Source organism: Pinus tabuliformis, chromosome X (assembly GCF_031772625.1).
Source record: "Pinus tabuliformis cultivar Carrire ecotype Pingquan chromosome X, CPIR1, whole genome shotgun sequence".
In the NCBI taxonomy this organism is placed as follows: Eukaryota; Viridiplantae; Streptophyta; class Pinopsida; order Pinales; family Pinaceae; genus Pinus; species Pinus tabuliformis.
The window spans coordinates 938617602-938633946 of record NC_142308.1 but is presented as its reverse complement, the minus strand read 5'-3'; positions in this window follow the sequence as shown (position 1 = coordinate 938633946).

Below are 16345 nucleotides of genomic sequence, written 5' to 3'. Positions count from 1 at the left end.
AGCCCGCATAATCCCATGTTAAAGTATGCAACTACAATAAAATTCGAATTTTAATCGCTCATTTTATGGATATGATGATTGCGTTCAATACCTCCTTTTGAGAGGACCAAAATCAACCTAAATATCACTCAAAATGGATAAGGGAACGTGTAGTTATGAAGAAAATCCCACATGTGCACATTTGATAATGTCGACCCTAAAGCAAAGTGGACACCCTTGGAAGGCTATAAATACAAGTAAACTCTACCTCATTTGTAAATTATCATGAGACATTCATCTATCTTTGTTTTCGGCTCACATAGGTCTGAGGCTTGTCTGCGGAGGAATAGGTTCACTCGAAGATGAAATTGCACGGTCTGAAGCTCGCATTTCTATTTTCGGGTTTTGGTCCTCAATCACAGGCACAAGACAAGGATATCTTGACTGTAGTTACTCACTAACAAGCTCATCCATGTGACCGAAGAATCTTATTCGCATGCACAACTCAACCTCCATTTGAACAACATCTAAGGTTTTAAATCTTTGTTGCAAATTGCAGTCACTCACTTGTAGGCTCCAAAGATCAACTGGAAGCTTCCTAGTCGCTCGCATATCTCCTCCTTCATGAGACAAAGACCTAAATGATGGAATTTTAGTCATCTAAATATTTCTCTCAGCGACCGCAATGTTCAATAGTTTACCGCAGACAAATACAATTCATTGTAGGCTTCAATCAAAATTTTGAGTATAAGCATTCTTGGGTTCATTTCATGGATATCGTGTAGTTGTTTTTGCTGGACAGTTGTATAGATGAATATATGGACTATTGTACTCTCATTTACTGAATCATTCATTAACAATCTATTAAGAATAATAATTTGAAATGGTTTTCCCCATTGTGGGTTTTTGCCTGGTCTCTCACCAATCCTCGTGTCTCTAGGTGTGAATGCTTTTCTTCTATTCTCCCTTTATGCTACACTGCATTGATGATGATGATATTTTTATTTCTATATAGTTGCATATGTTGTTGAATAATGAAGTAAATGTGAATAATGTTATGATGTTATGGGGTGAACTTAATGTGTTAATGAAGAAATGAAACTATCAAATAAAATAACAATATATCCCTAAGGAAAATTAACATGGTATGAGAATTAGGTAAAGAGAAGTCATGAAGATCACCCTTATTATGAAACCATTGATGGAAGTAAGAAAGAATCGAGGAGACCTAAAATAATTCTAGGGTTTGAATGAAACCCTAGGCAATTTTGTTATTATGGTTTGATGGATATTATGACGTTAGGGTTTGAGAGAAACCCTATTTTATGGAAAATATTTGAGATATGAAATATAGAAACCCTAGTATGGTCAAAGTGAAGATGTCCAATAACTTGTGTCAAATTTTATGAATCCATAGATGAGATATCCTTTATTAGGCCTGGTTGCTGATAGAGTTGGTTGAAATATTGAAGGCAACATTGTTATATGGACAATGGATAGTTATGTCTCTTGAAGGCAGGTTCAAGAAGGAGATGATCACCTCTCATTGAAGATAAGTACTTTTCTATTGATGATGCTTCTTTATATCTTCAATTTTGTTTATACTTATGGATCTAATTATTGTTTTGATTATTACTTATGCTTCCTACATATATATTTGAGTATTTTGATGCTTCTAACTTCTTGATGAGATACGATAAGTGGATCCTTCTTGAGTATCATGGATAGTGCAAGAAGAGTCATCTGATAAAAAGGCGACAAAGCATTACAATATGCCTATGTAAAATAAGAAGGTGGATGGGTATTTGAATGCTACAAGGTATGCATGGTATATTGTTTTAAAGTTATGTTGTAGCTACAATATTAATGATAAGGTAAGTCCCAAGGTATGATGAAAATGTCTCCTTCTCAAATGGCTCATTCATGCATATGAAAATGATTTGGATTCATGATTCTTATGATGAAATGGTGCACTTGGTATTGAAAAAGTATCTTACTTCTTAAACGTGATGAATTTCTTAATTCTATGAAGCTACTTACTATTGATCCTTGATATAGCGGTATACTTGATGTTTGACTAACATCTATCATTTTGAATATCTTGATCTCATAAAGAAACTAGATACTATTGATATTTTTGTGAAAAGCATGATTATAAAAGTATAACATTGAGATTGATATTGACAATGATCATGTTTTGATGTGCTTATTAATTATGGCATGTGGTAAAATAGAATACCCTGACTTGATTGATTGACTTACGTTAAAAAGAGGTAATGTTGTGATCATGATTCTTGAAGCTTACTCCTACTAGCTATTTGACACTAATCCTTGATGATAGATTGTTTTCATGATGAAGTAGCTAATTATAACATGATATAACCATGATGAATATGTGATATAGTTTGAATTTATGATCTAATAGTTATGTTGATGCATGACACACTTATAGACAGGTTGATGACTTGAATAAAGATGAATAAACTAGATTCTCATTCAGAGGGAGAATATCTCCATAAACTACTTACTCCTATTACCATTGGCATTATATGTATATTATTTATTGTTAAAATAAGATTTATGGGAATGAATAGACAAATATATGACATTGTTGATATGCAGTAAAGTTTTGACCTGAGAAGAGAGAGTTTTTCCTTACTCTAAGCCACAGTCGCATGGAAGAAATCCTAAGGGTGCGACTACAGCTTCTGAGCCACACGGAAGTAAGGTCAAGGGTGTGACTGTAGTCTCCCAATTTCACAGAAGAAGGCCTATGGATATAGTTATATTTGTAGGACACAAAAGTGAAGTTTGTGCATGAAATTAGATTTTCATCTAAAGGATGTCTATCCTACAGACATGAAGTAGACAATAGAAAATTATATGAGCAAGGAAATTTTATTTTTTACTATAATATGAATATGTAGACTGAACTTGTGATTGCAGGTGATCGAGATATGCATATATATATGACATCATGACTTAGCCATATAAGTTTGTGTTGCAAGAGTTTGACTTGATGATTGAGATATGTTTTGGACTATAGTTTTCACTATGACAACAAATTTGGGATTTGACCTGATGACTAATGATTTGATTTGATGATTGATGAATTACGTTGATAACAATGATATATGGGCATAGTGACTTTCAATGTCTAATATTGGTATTTGATAATGGTTTTTTATTTCCCTTCTTGTTCTTAGCACAATGGTTGAAGTAAGGATAGTTATGATTCAGTGTGAAGTAATCTCACAATAAATGGATGGAACCTATTCTTAGTATATGTATTTGCATCTAGTGACCTATATTGTGATCATGAGGATGAATTGATGAATATTTCTTTAATAATTAAATGACAACTTCTTGGCATGATAATAGATGAAGTCAAGACTTGATGAGAGCTCTACCTATCACCTGATCTAAAGAATATGATATTGTTATATTTATGATTTTGATATTAGTTCTGATCTAGCATCTAAAATTCGATAAGTTGACTCAGTTGATTTGATTGTACAATATTGATTTATGTATGACTGAACATATTGGTTTGGTAAAGTGTTATGTTTGCAGAGACCATTTTATGAATCAAGCTCCTCGATCTTGATATGTTTGCATTGACAGTTACCTGCTAAAGCCAAGATGATGTGTCAATCCAAACCTATACTTCAGAAGTGCTCCAAGGTATGACTTTGATTTTGGTTTTGGTTTTATATACTCATGATCTACTCTTGATAGGTAATGAGCCTCTGATGATCTAAGTAAGAGGGAGATGGCTTCTGAATCTTGAAATAATGAACCATGGCATGAATCAATTTATGAAATTGGGAAAAGAAAATATACATTGTGAAGCTATTGAGTATGTGTTGGAAAGTGGAAATTCAAATCCTTCGACACTCTGATTGAATTTCAAGAAGTTATGAAGAGACATTGTTGAACCTGACTTTTGATTGAAGCATTAATGTTCCATATGGACACCCATCCATATACATATATGTTTTGCATAGAACCTGAGTGAACTCATGATTGAGCCACTTCATACACATTGAGTTTCCATCAATCTCTCTTCGAGATATTTGCATGGGATGATTCGTTTTTTGTCTAAGACATTCTTCCTATGATATGTAACTACTTGGATGTACTGATGATGATTAAGATCATTACTGATGAGATGATAACATCTAAGTGTTGCCTTAGTATGATAACTTCCATGATGTTTTGGATGAGAGGCATGTAGCTTTAAGCATGACCAAGGTTGAGTACAAAGTTGCTAACATGACTAGTTGAGAGGCAAGATGAAGCAGTTCTTTGGAGAGAAGTTTGAGCAAGTTCTGGATATGACATGGATACATTATGATGAAAAATAATGGGAACCAAATCAAAGATAATCATGCATAAAGTTGGGAAAGAGACACCTTCATTGAGATAGTGTTTTTATATGAGACAAGCTTAGGCTTGTAGTTGGCACCTCCTTGAGAGGGAGGATGACTATGGTATCTTTTTTATGATATGTATATTTTGTTCTAATATGATATTTGATTTTATGTACTATATGAATGTGTGACAGCTACTATTGAGACATGAGAATTATGATATGTTATCACGATGATATGTTGTTGATCTATAGAGAGCATCGTTAATTGAGAACACTCAACCAACTCTTCCCCCCTGTTTGAACTCCTAGGGTGAGGAACTGAGATAGAGGGATCCTTGGGTTAAGGGATCTCTGGAAAATAGGGTCGTAGATGTTTCTCCCCTCTTTGTTACCCATAGGGTTGGAGATGTTTCTCCCCTATCTTGGTCTTTCCATAAAATAACCCAGTTAACACCATACCCACAAGTTAGGCTTGTTAGGAATACCACTCCTTGTCTGGCCAAATGGTTGATAGTGTACTTGTGGGTGTACAACCCAAGATGATTATGATGCAAGTGCTCTACCACATGACTATTGAGGGTCATTGTTGGGAATATTGGTAGGAAATAACATGGGTTGAGTAGTAGCTCCCCTATATCACCTATTGCTCAATATGGGATCGTAGATGTTTAGCTCCCCCATGAGAGTTTGGGTTGATATATGCTCCCTGATGTGGTTCCAGGTTGAGATGTGCTCCCTAATGATATGCTCTCTGATGATGATGCATGCTATATATTTGTCTCCCCACTAATGTTTCATGCATGGTAGCATTGGGCTCCCTGCTGGAAGAGATTTCATGTGGTAGTAGTGGCTCCCCCATGGATATAGGGTGGTATATTGAGCTCCCCTTCAATGTCAAATTATTCCTTTTTTAGATTTGGTAATGTTCAACATATAAGAAGAGTCAATCAAGAGATAAGCAGGAATAAGAAAGATATGATTTGCGATGAACAATCACAATACTTGATGATGAAATACTTGTGGTTGGATATAATTTTTTAACAGGATACTCATGACATGATGCAAGTGGAATTCTCCCTAGTTATGAGGGAGTGTTAAAATACGAAACTACAATAAAATTCCACTTTGGAAAAATCATTTTATTTCTATTATGATTTCATTTAATTCCTCTTTTTGAGAGTGTTATGCTCCTATACCAATATATTTCATATTTCATGATTGACTGGATAAAATCCCCAATGTGTTCATCCTTTCCCTGCTGCAAAGGTTTTCCATATTTAAAAAAAAAAAAATCAAAAAATTAAAAAATGCAAAGAGGGTATACCCTAAAAGAAAAATCAAAGGGTGAAAAGATAAGTGGTCAAAAAGAAAAAATGAAAGAAATGAACCCCAAATAAAAGGACCAGGAAAGTGTGTAAGTCCAAATGCCACTACCACTTCAATTCTTGTACATAAAGTATCATGTGCAGTTTGTTGAACTTTATGTTGCAGTTGATGAATGGCCAAATAGCTTAATCTTGGCTAGTTCATGTTTCAATTTCTTGTTTTAGTGATAGAGAATAAAAATCTGTCCAAACTGTTTAAACTTGGCAGATAAGTAGATAGGTAGAGAAGCAAAGGATCTCAACAGCTAAATCTGAGCCCTTGGAAGTTACAAGTGTTGATTTAGATAGGCTTATCATGTAGAGAAAAGAAGATTGTTGAGGGTTTTCCAGTTCAAATGCACCCAAAGAAAAAAAAAGAAAAAATGTTAGGTATAATAGGCTGGGTAGGCAGTTTAGTGTTGCAGAAGCATGCTTATGATTAATTTTGTCTCTCAAGATGTTCATCTTATTGTTATCATAAGTACCATGGCAACTGTTTGTTTACAAATCAAGTGAGGCATGACTAACTTCCCCTCACACTTTTCCCCAATCACTTACTAACCTCCCCCCAAGGATAGTAAGATCTGCTTAATATCACTAAATCACTCCATCTCATTTCATGAAAAAGGTTGAGTAAAACCACATTCTTACTTTAGGCAAAGAAGCCGCATTTCTTGTGTAAAACCCTTTTCATTCCCTTAGCCTAGGTTTCATAATACTATACTTAGTGCTCTTTTCTCAACGTATCTTTCATATTAACCCTTAACATTACATAGCAAATCCCTTGCATAAAAGGCCCTTTCCCGTATATTATTAATATGCTAAAAAATCCCTATATTCTAATATCCTGCCCCGGTTTAAATATAAACCATATTACTATGAAAATGGGAATTAAGGATTTATCAGAAACCTTATAATAGCCTTCAAGTGCAACCATGGGATTAATTAACGTTTGGTTAATTAATAACCAAGCCTGCAACCTCGCGAACCAATGGTAAATGACCCCGACACGTTATAAAACTTTAGAATATTTAATGGGCCCCACGCCGTAACCCTAAGCCCTCTCCGACGCCAGTCCACCATTGGATCCGGGCCCGCTCATTGGACGGTCCACGCTTATATCGCGCCCCCCTTCCATCCGATCGTTAACTCCCAAGGGGCTGGCGCTATTGCCGCCGTACTGGGGACATGCGTCACCTTCCCGCCGTGGTCGCTGCCTCCCCACCCCAAACCACTATGGCCGATAAGCGGTGTGGGGTGAAACCGCTTACCACCCTCCCGCTGACCTCCCTGCTGATGTCACCACCACATCATCCTTCCGTACCCTCTGCTACACGACAAGACGTCACATCCCAATGACGTCATCTGACCAAAAAGCGCCAAAAAGCTCTGCGAAAGCCAAATTTTGTTAAATAGTCGAGGAATTGTCATTTTCACCCATTTCTCTCTACAAACTACTTTCATGCAAATTACATCCAGTTCATTGCTCAAGGACCCACTCTGCCACCCGACCAAGAAATTACAGTGTCGTGCTCTGCAACTCATCGGTCCACCTACCAATCGCACTGTTTTTCACCTAAACATAGGTATTTACCCCGTTTTCACTTCCCAAACCTATAATTTCATTTTTCGTTTGTGAATTTTACCTATAAAATCCGAATTCAAGCTGAAAACAGTTCACAGTTGCCATACAAGGACACCAGAACCACTGCTGTTTTGCCCATTTTCCTACAAAAGCCCGACCTTCAGTTTAAAAATACAAGAACCACATATGGAAGCTCCTGTGGCCCTCAACGTGGTGCCCCTCAATGCACCTCATAAAGACCAGGGATGGTTACCCTTGGCTGACAGGGATTTCAAATAAAATAGTTATCTGGTGATATGAACCATCTCCAGGCATTTTGCCGAATTAGGAATAGTCATCTCAATAACTCTGATATCTATGGAATATGGGAATCCAATATCCCCAGGTATTACCTTCCCTCAGTCAATGTGTTCCTAGGTATTATTCATCAATGTTGTGCCAACTATGACCCTATCAATAAAGCAGTTATGACCCCATCCGAAATTGTTCTCTTCTACATAATTTTTGAATCTATCAATGAGATGTTACACTTCCATCCAGCTCAGCCCCTTGCTCCTCTTTCCATGGGGTTTTTGCTTGAGAAAGGCTCTTAATTGCCCAATGCAGAAATGACCCAGATTGCTCAATTATTCATGAAACCAGATTGCCAACCCCAAGGCCCACCTCCCTACGTGCATTCCTGGTTTACTGAAACTGGCAGGTTTATTCTTGACATGATATCCTTTATCTTGGGATTCAAAACCAGTGAATTTGTTGATAAGACCATCTTAGTTATGTTGTCAATGTTTACTCCAGGACAGCCCCCTGCTAACAAATATGATTATGCCTCTTTCATTTCCAAGAAAATCAATGAGAAATTCATAAATCTGGAAAAAGAAGGATTCTTCAAGTACACCTCATTCATATACCACCTTCTGCTATATTATCAGCCAGACAGCGTTTCATTTCCCATCAGGAAAGTGGATTCCAAAGGAGAGAGGAGGTCGGTGATCTTTTGGACCACAGTCTTCCACAATGTTTGTGAATCCCCTTATACCTACTGAGAATTTATTGATTTGTTTGTACATCCAACCTCTACCCTGTTGATAGGAGCTCCTCCTCCTACAATTTCTGGTGATATGAGGAAAATTTTTACAGTTTTCCAAACAGTACAGGATAGGTGATTGGTACCTCTACTAGAATCACACGGAAATCAGAATATATGGCTGTGAACAGTGCCCTTACAAGTTGCCTAGGTATGTGCCCATGAGGCTATTTACACTAGAGTATTTCCAGCAGCTTATCAATGCAGATTTAACCCACTTTTGCAATGTAAAGAAAAAGGCTCAGCTGAGAATAAAAACCCAGTTAGGCCCTTTTATCATCAATAAGAGGGAGGCATGGGAAGATGCTAATAAGATATTAGGGGAAGACCTTAAATTGAAGAAACGTTTCTGGTGGGTGCCATATGACCCAAATAGCTTTATAAGTGATAGAAAAGTAAGCAATAGGTTGTCGGCATATATACATCACAGGATCCCTGAAATTGAACAATTTGCTAATCAAGATGAGTGGGTAGAGGTTACATTAGTAGAAGAAATTATTGAACAAGACAAGATGGAAAAAGCTATGAAAGATTTAGAGAAAACCCTTGACTTGGACTCTTTTGGACAGGTATCTTTCCTTTTCACCCTCTCCCTCCCTCTCTCTCCCCACTCCATCTCTACCTCTCTCTCCCTACCTCTCTCATTTTCTCTCTTTCTCTATCTCTCTCTTACTCTCTTAATATATATATATATCTCTCTCTCACCCCATCACTCTCTCTTACTCCACCTCTCCCTATCACTCTATATCACCCTTCTTCCTTCTCTATCTCCTTCCCTCTCTCCTTATCTTCTTATATGTTTCACTCTCCCACTCTCTCTTTGGACATACATATCTATCTCTCTCGCCCTCCTTCCTCCCCTCACTCCCTCTCTCTCTGCCCCGATCTCTCTCTCACCCTCTCTCCTTGTCTCCCTATCTCTCTCTTACCTCACTTTCTCCTATATCTCTCACTTCATCTCCTCAATCCCTCACTCTCTCGCTACCTCTCTCTCTATATATATATAAATTTTCAATCTTTGTCTCTCTTTTCTTCCCCCTCTTTCTCCCTCTCCAAATATATCTTTATATGACTCCCTCTCTCTCTTCCTCCCTCTCTCTCCCTCTTTATCCACTCTCCACCTCTATCTCTCCTCTTTCATTCTCTTCCCTTTCTTGTCACTCTTTCTATCTCTCACTCTTCCTTGCTTCTCCTCCTCTCCCCTCACTCCCATAGTCCCTTCTTCGCAAAAACTCATGTGCAAATTAATATTTCTCTCTCTCTCTCTTTCTCCCTCTATCATTCTTCTTTATCTCATTATCCCCCTCCTATCCTCCTTCCCTCTCTATATATCTCTCTCTATTTCTCTTGCCCCCACACTCTCTATCCCCATATCCTTTCCTCTCTCCTTTTCTCTCTCCCTCACTCGCTCACTTTCTCTCTCCACATCTCCCACATATCTCTCTCTTCTTCCCTATCTCCAGCCTTGTTTTGATTTATCTATATCTCCCTCACTCTCTCCTTCTCTATCTCTATATCTCACCCCCTGTGACTCTCTCTCTCCCCATATATATTTTCCTCTATCTCCCTCCCTCACTCTCCATATCAATATATCTCCCCACCTCAACTCCAATATCTCTCTCTTTATATCTCTCTACCTCTCTCTATCTATATCTCTCTCTTCCATGCCTCTCTCTTCCTCCATCCCCCCCTCCGACTCTAACTCTATCGCCTTCCCTCTCTCCTTCTCTCTCCCCCCTCTCCTTCTTATTCCCTCTCTCACCCCTATGTCTCTCTTATTACCTTTCTCTCCCCTTCTCTCCCCCACCTCCATCCTTGTCTCTATCTCCATCTATCTATCTTCCCTTCTCTCTCCCACTACTAGATTTGTCTTTATATCCCTTTATCTCTCCTTATATGTCCCCCGCTTACTCCCTCTTTCTCTCTTCCCCCATCTCTCACACTCTCTTTTCCCTATATCTTTATCTCTATCTCACTCCCCCATCATCCTCTCTCACTATTCCTCACCCCTTCCCTATAATGTCCCATCGCCCCAGCCAAGTGACGCGATTGACCTAGCACCACAAATTCACCTGCAAATTCCCGCAGAAGCACATAATTTCTTATTCTAGTTGTCAAACTCTGGCTAAATTCTATTACCCACTGGATATAAGTGTGAACTGTGGTCGATTGTGATCAGTAACTATACATGATTTCCTTTTTATTTTCCATTCAATTCCATGACTATACTTGTACATGGGTAGAAGTTACTTACGCAACCTGAGCATTTCTAGGTTTTTCCAAAAATTCACCCAATTTAACTAAGACACCTCATTGATGCATAAAATGAGGCCATAATGCATAATATCCTTGAGTTATATAGTATAATACTTTCTAATTAACCCGAATGTGTAAAATTTGGGCACAATGCAAACGTAGGTAAATATACATATAAATATTTGTCCATAATAAACATAAACAAACCAAGGTCCAACACAATTTGTGCAAACCCTAGGCAGCTTAACTAGTATGCAATAATTAGACATAATTAGAGCAGGGTCAAACCCTAAATGAATGAAACCCTAATAGTACATTCAACATGCATATAACCAATTTAAAGCAATTAAATCCCTGGAGCCCATTCTGAGCATAACCATGTACCATTTATTAATTCAACACTTAACCACACATTACATCAACAATTATACATTAGTTATTTATTGCACAACCTAATGATCATAAATATGGAACCTATACCAGGGTTTACAAGACAAAATAACACATAAACATAAATCAATACACATCACATGAACGCCTATCTATAATAGAAGGCCTTCCACATTCTACCCAACCATAGACTAGACGATTCATAAACTCTCAACTATGTGTCACCCTTGAGCTGGGGCATAAATTGGAAGGGAAATAGTCTATTCATCGAATACCAAGCACAAACCTAGCCAAGGTACCAACACTAGAATCCTTAGTCTCCAACCATAGTCTCACACTCCCTAGGGCCTACACCCAAGTGGACCGACCCTTCTTTGCATCGAGCCGTCTCTGAGAAGGAGCCACCTTCAAGGGCACCTTATAGGTAGCCACAGATGATCTCAACTTACAACTTAAGGAGTTTTTATAGCATCCAAGGCTTCTAACAACTGTCCCGAGAAAAACCAAAAGATGTCCTAGTCAGTTACAAAACCCAAGCATAGGACTCACCATTTGGAAACCGAAACCAAAACAACTCCTAGTCAGCTATAGAGTCAAACCACAAGGCTCATCGACTGGTCATTAAGAAATGAGTTCCACTAGAACTACATGGTTTCTAGAGCCATAAAAAAAATCCACCAAGTCTCTCACCATGATGTATCCTATAGCATGTTTAATTGAATAACCATTCATCAGTCATTTATAAAGTCCAATCCCAAGACTCATAGACTAACACATAACCAAATAACTCCTGAATGATTTCCTTCACCAATTACAGACAAAACACTCAGTTTATATATGCATAGATTTATATTTCCATGTGGAACCCTCCAAGGACATGTGGGCCCTAGTGACTTTTCACCCCCAAACACTACATCAAGCCTTGAGACCCCTTTTCCTAGAGTCGAACACCCCCATACTATTTTCCATGGATTTTGTGTGCATCCAACCATTATTTTGTTAATATATGTGTAATTACATCATAATTAAAAATATAGGCTCTTTGGCCTCACAGGCTTTAAAAGCATATTTTCCTGGGTATGTTGGCACCAAAAATATATTTAACTTCTTTATATGGGAACACGGGACCCAAAATAAACCTCAACTAATAAGCCTAATAAATATGCCTCTAGCTCAACAACCTAAATATTACGATCTTTTGACCTATTACATAGGCACTCCAGCCTTATGCACATATTATTGCATGATTATTACATTAGTCATTCAAGGGTGAAACTAGGGGTGTTACATCCACCTCCCCCTTAGAATAACACCATCCTCGATGCTCCTTTTCCTTTAGTAGTAAAAACCAATTATTAGGTACCTGGTCTTCTCTTCATGGCCAATAATTTCTTACATTGCTATGAGATTCCTCCCAATAGTCATAGTTTCTCAAGATACACCTACAACATCAAAAAGTAAACAAGAACATAATAGCCATGTCTATAAAAAAAATTATTCTATCAATAAATATTCTATTCCTAAAATTTTAATTCATAATTGATAATTCATATATTCATAACATAAGAGAAGGCATGCAAACTGAATTAATAGTTATCTACATGAGTATATGGAATGTTGACTTCATGGGGAATTGACTTTTCCATCACTAGGTACATACCCAATACCCTCCACTAACCAAGGTACCAAACCCCAACAACCTCCAACCTACAGACTCATGTCCCCATAAGCCCATGCCCAAGTGGTGCACCTCTTTAGTTCCCTTAGTAGTCCCTTTGGTTTTGTGCCATCACCTTTATGGTGACCTATTTTTGGAAGGGTATGTTCCCAGAGTTTGTTGCTCTAGGAGTTCCTGCTACTTTTCTGGGGTCTCTAGGTACCCTTCAGATCCTCAAGAAACCCACTTTTCATTCAAGAACATATAAGATTCAATTAAATAATCTATTTTTTCTGCACTTTCCCTTCCAAGCTCAGGAAACCACTTCATTGGTTAACAGTCCCTCAGGTAATCCATCTTACCAAGGCCTTCACATGAAGGAAGAGTGCATACCTATAAGGAATGTTCTCCATAAGATTGTTGTCTAGAGCAGGTGCATCATCAGTAAAGCAAAAACCATGATTAGTATTCATATCATAGACTTCGAAGAGACCACACGCAATCATTAGTCACTATGAATAAGGATGCAATCATCACACACATGCTCACTAAACTATATGCACACAGATCACATATTTTCAATATGCCTAAAAGTGCATACTTATTTCAGCTATAGTAATATCCATCATTTTCAACATTAGTGTGCCTCAAATACATCACAAATAATATCTTATAACAAATCAACAAGAGAAAGGTTAAAGAGATTCTCTTGCTCAATTCCCTACATATTATGGAATCAATAACATGGTTATCCTCATGGTCATTCCCATTATTCATTTTTGTCTTACCAGCCACCCACATCCTATCATGTTTTACTAGCTTCCATTTTATGCAATTCTTTATGAATTTTACAAGCAACCCCTCACACTTATCCAATCCACACAGTGGATTCTTTTATTATACAAGTCATCATCCCATTATCTACTATAAATTTTCTATATCCCTATTGTAAGGCTATTATAGCCCTATCATAACCTGTTACAGTCGAATTATATCCTTATTATATACATGTTATGAATTCTCATAAATACTATCATAACCTGTCACAAATATGTTGAAAACCTGTTATAAACCTATTATAACCTATTACAACCTATCACACACTTTCCACCACCTGTGACAACATATTATAACCTATATTAAACTTGTCACAAACCTATGAAAAACATATTATATCCTATCCTAAACTTGTCACAAACTTGTCACAATCCTATGATAAACTGGTTATATCCTGTTATAGACTTAACATAGGCTTGTTATATACCTATTATAAACATGTTATAACTTGTTTTATAACAAAGTATGCTACTTTTTTGGGTCCCTTTCAATATTTTTCTGTAATTTCTATTACTTCCTGTAAATTAGAAAATGAAAGCCAAAAACCCATACATTCATGATCACAACTATTCCAACCTTGCAAACTATTGGCAAAAGCACAATTTCCTACTTGACCTAGCTTAAGGAACAAATCTCTATCTCTACAGTTAACTTGATAGAGTCTCAACAATTTTAACATCCTGTATCTCACAATTTCATGGAAATAGGATATGAAATCCTTGTATGGTAATCATGGATTCAAAATTTGATGCAACATTAGTCTAATCAAGGATTTGCAACCAATCCAAATACCATTGTGCTCAAAACGATTCATACAATAATCTATAGATTTAGGGTACTTTCACAAGCTTGTTTGAAATACAATATGGGTAGGTTTTACTTCTTCAAATAGATCAACATATCTATCACTTGTCTAGGGTGTGATAGCTTCATTGTAATTAGATTATATTTGTTGGTGTAGTCATCTTGAAATAAGATTTATTAAACTAGTTACTATGCAAGTATGAAACTCAAATAAGAAACAACATTGTCGATTAATATCATAATGCAAAGTATTCAATAATCCCTTCGAACTCATACAACTTTCTGCTTGAATCATTTCACTGTAATGTTTCTGAAAATCATGCCCAATCTAAAACTTGGGAAATACACTACTATGATAATATATATCCCAAGTTTCCCAAGTTTTAGGTTGGGCATGATTTTCAGAAACATTACAGTGAAATGATTTATGTAGAAAGTTGTATGAGTTCGAAGGGATTATTGAATCCTTTGCATTATGATATTAATCGACAATGTTGTTTCTTATTTGAGTTTCATACTTGCATAGTAACTAGTTTAATATATATATATATATATATATATATATATATATATATATATATATATATATATATATATATATATATCTATATATATATATATATATATATATATATATATATATATATATATATATATATATATATATATATATATATATATATATATATATATAGCAACAACACCAACTTTTCAATTTATTTTGCATTCTCTATAGACACATTTAATTAGTAAGAAAGGAAGCCATACAAAACTTCCAAAGCTAGAACATTAATTACACAATCCTCTGTTGGAAAACCATTCACAAGGTGAACGTGTAATTGATGAATGGGCTGTAACCAACACATATAAACTGTGAGACTAGAAAAATATTTTCTAACGTTATTATAATGATTTGTTCTATGTTTTAATTCTTTCACTAATTCTCAAGGCTTTACTGTAATTACCCTTCTATGAATAATTTGCAGTCATGGAAGTCCTCAAGAACAAGTCTGGTTGTAAGCTCTTGTTATGTTTCATTTTCCAAAATAAATTCAAGGCCTCAATGTACAACCCATAATGTGCATGTCCCACAACCATGAAACTTGATATAACCACTTACAGTTCCACACTTTCATCAACACCATAGACACACTATTGAGGTCACGAGCCAACACTTCACTCATATCGCCTAAGCCAAAGCATAATACAACCTTATCAAGTTGTTTCATGGTTAGCATTATTTCCTATGCAATCACCTGACATCATTCTACTTCCGCTATTGAAACTCACTTCCTTGCAACACTTTTACCAACTTGTTATTTTCTTTCCTATGAGAATGATGCCAGTGCCAATCCTCACACCCATCTTTGATTATCACCACACATAAAACAAATATAAGAGGGAAAAGTGATACAGTCCTCCTAGAAAGAACAAGCCAAAGAAGCTATTTCCAAGCAACAAATACCTGAAAATTGATATATGCAACCCAGTGAAACTAGCCAAACAAATTCATTGAAAAAATGTGACTTTCTAGCTTGAAACTCTTTTCCTATGACTCATAATTTTCATTTGTCAATTTTGGATCAATAAAGGATCAAAAATTACTTTCTTAATGAGATATGCAGATGGATATCGTATTCCCTCACAGAGTAGATTAATGAGGAGAATTTGTTAGAAAAATTTTGCAAGAGCAAAGAAGAGGTTTCTGGCTCAGAAATCAATTGTGGCAAGTCAAAACTATAGTTGCGGCAAGAACATCACAACTACACAGAGGCTTAATTGAAACAGAAATCAAACACATAGAAAAATAGAGAAAAATAGAATAAAATCTTGGAGAAACTAAATAAGACTTTGGATTAAGTTATAATTCATGAAAATACATTCATATGAGACTGTGTCTCATTCACCAAGTAAAAAACAAGGCTTACCATGATTTACACTTCAATAGGGGTTGTGGAGTAACACACACTAAAACAAAATAATTGTTGTTTTCACGTGCCCACCAAAATTTGAT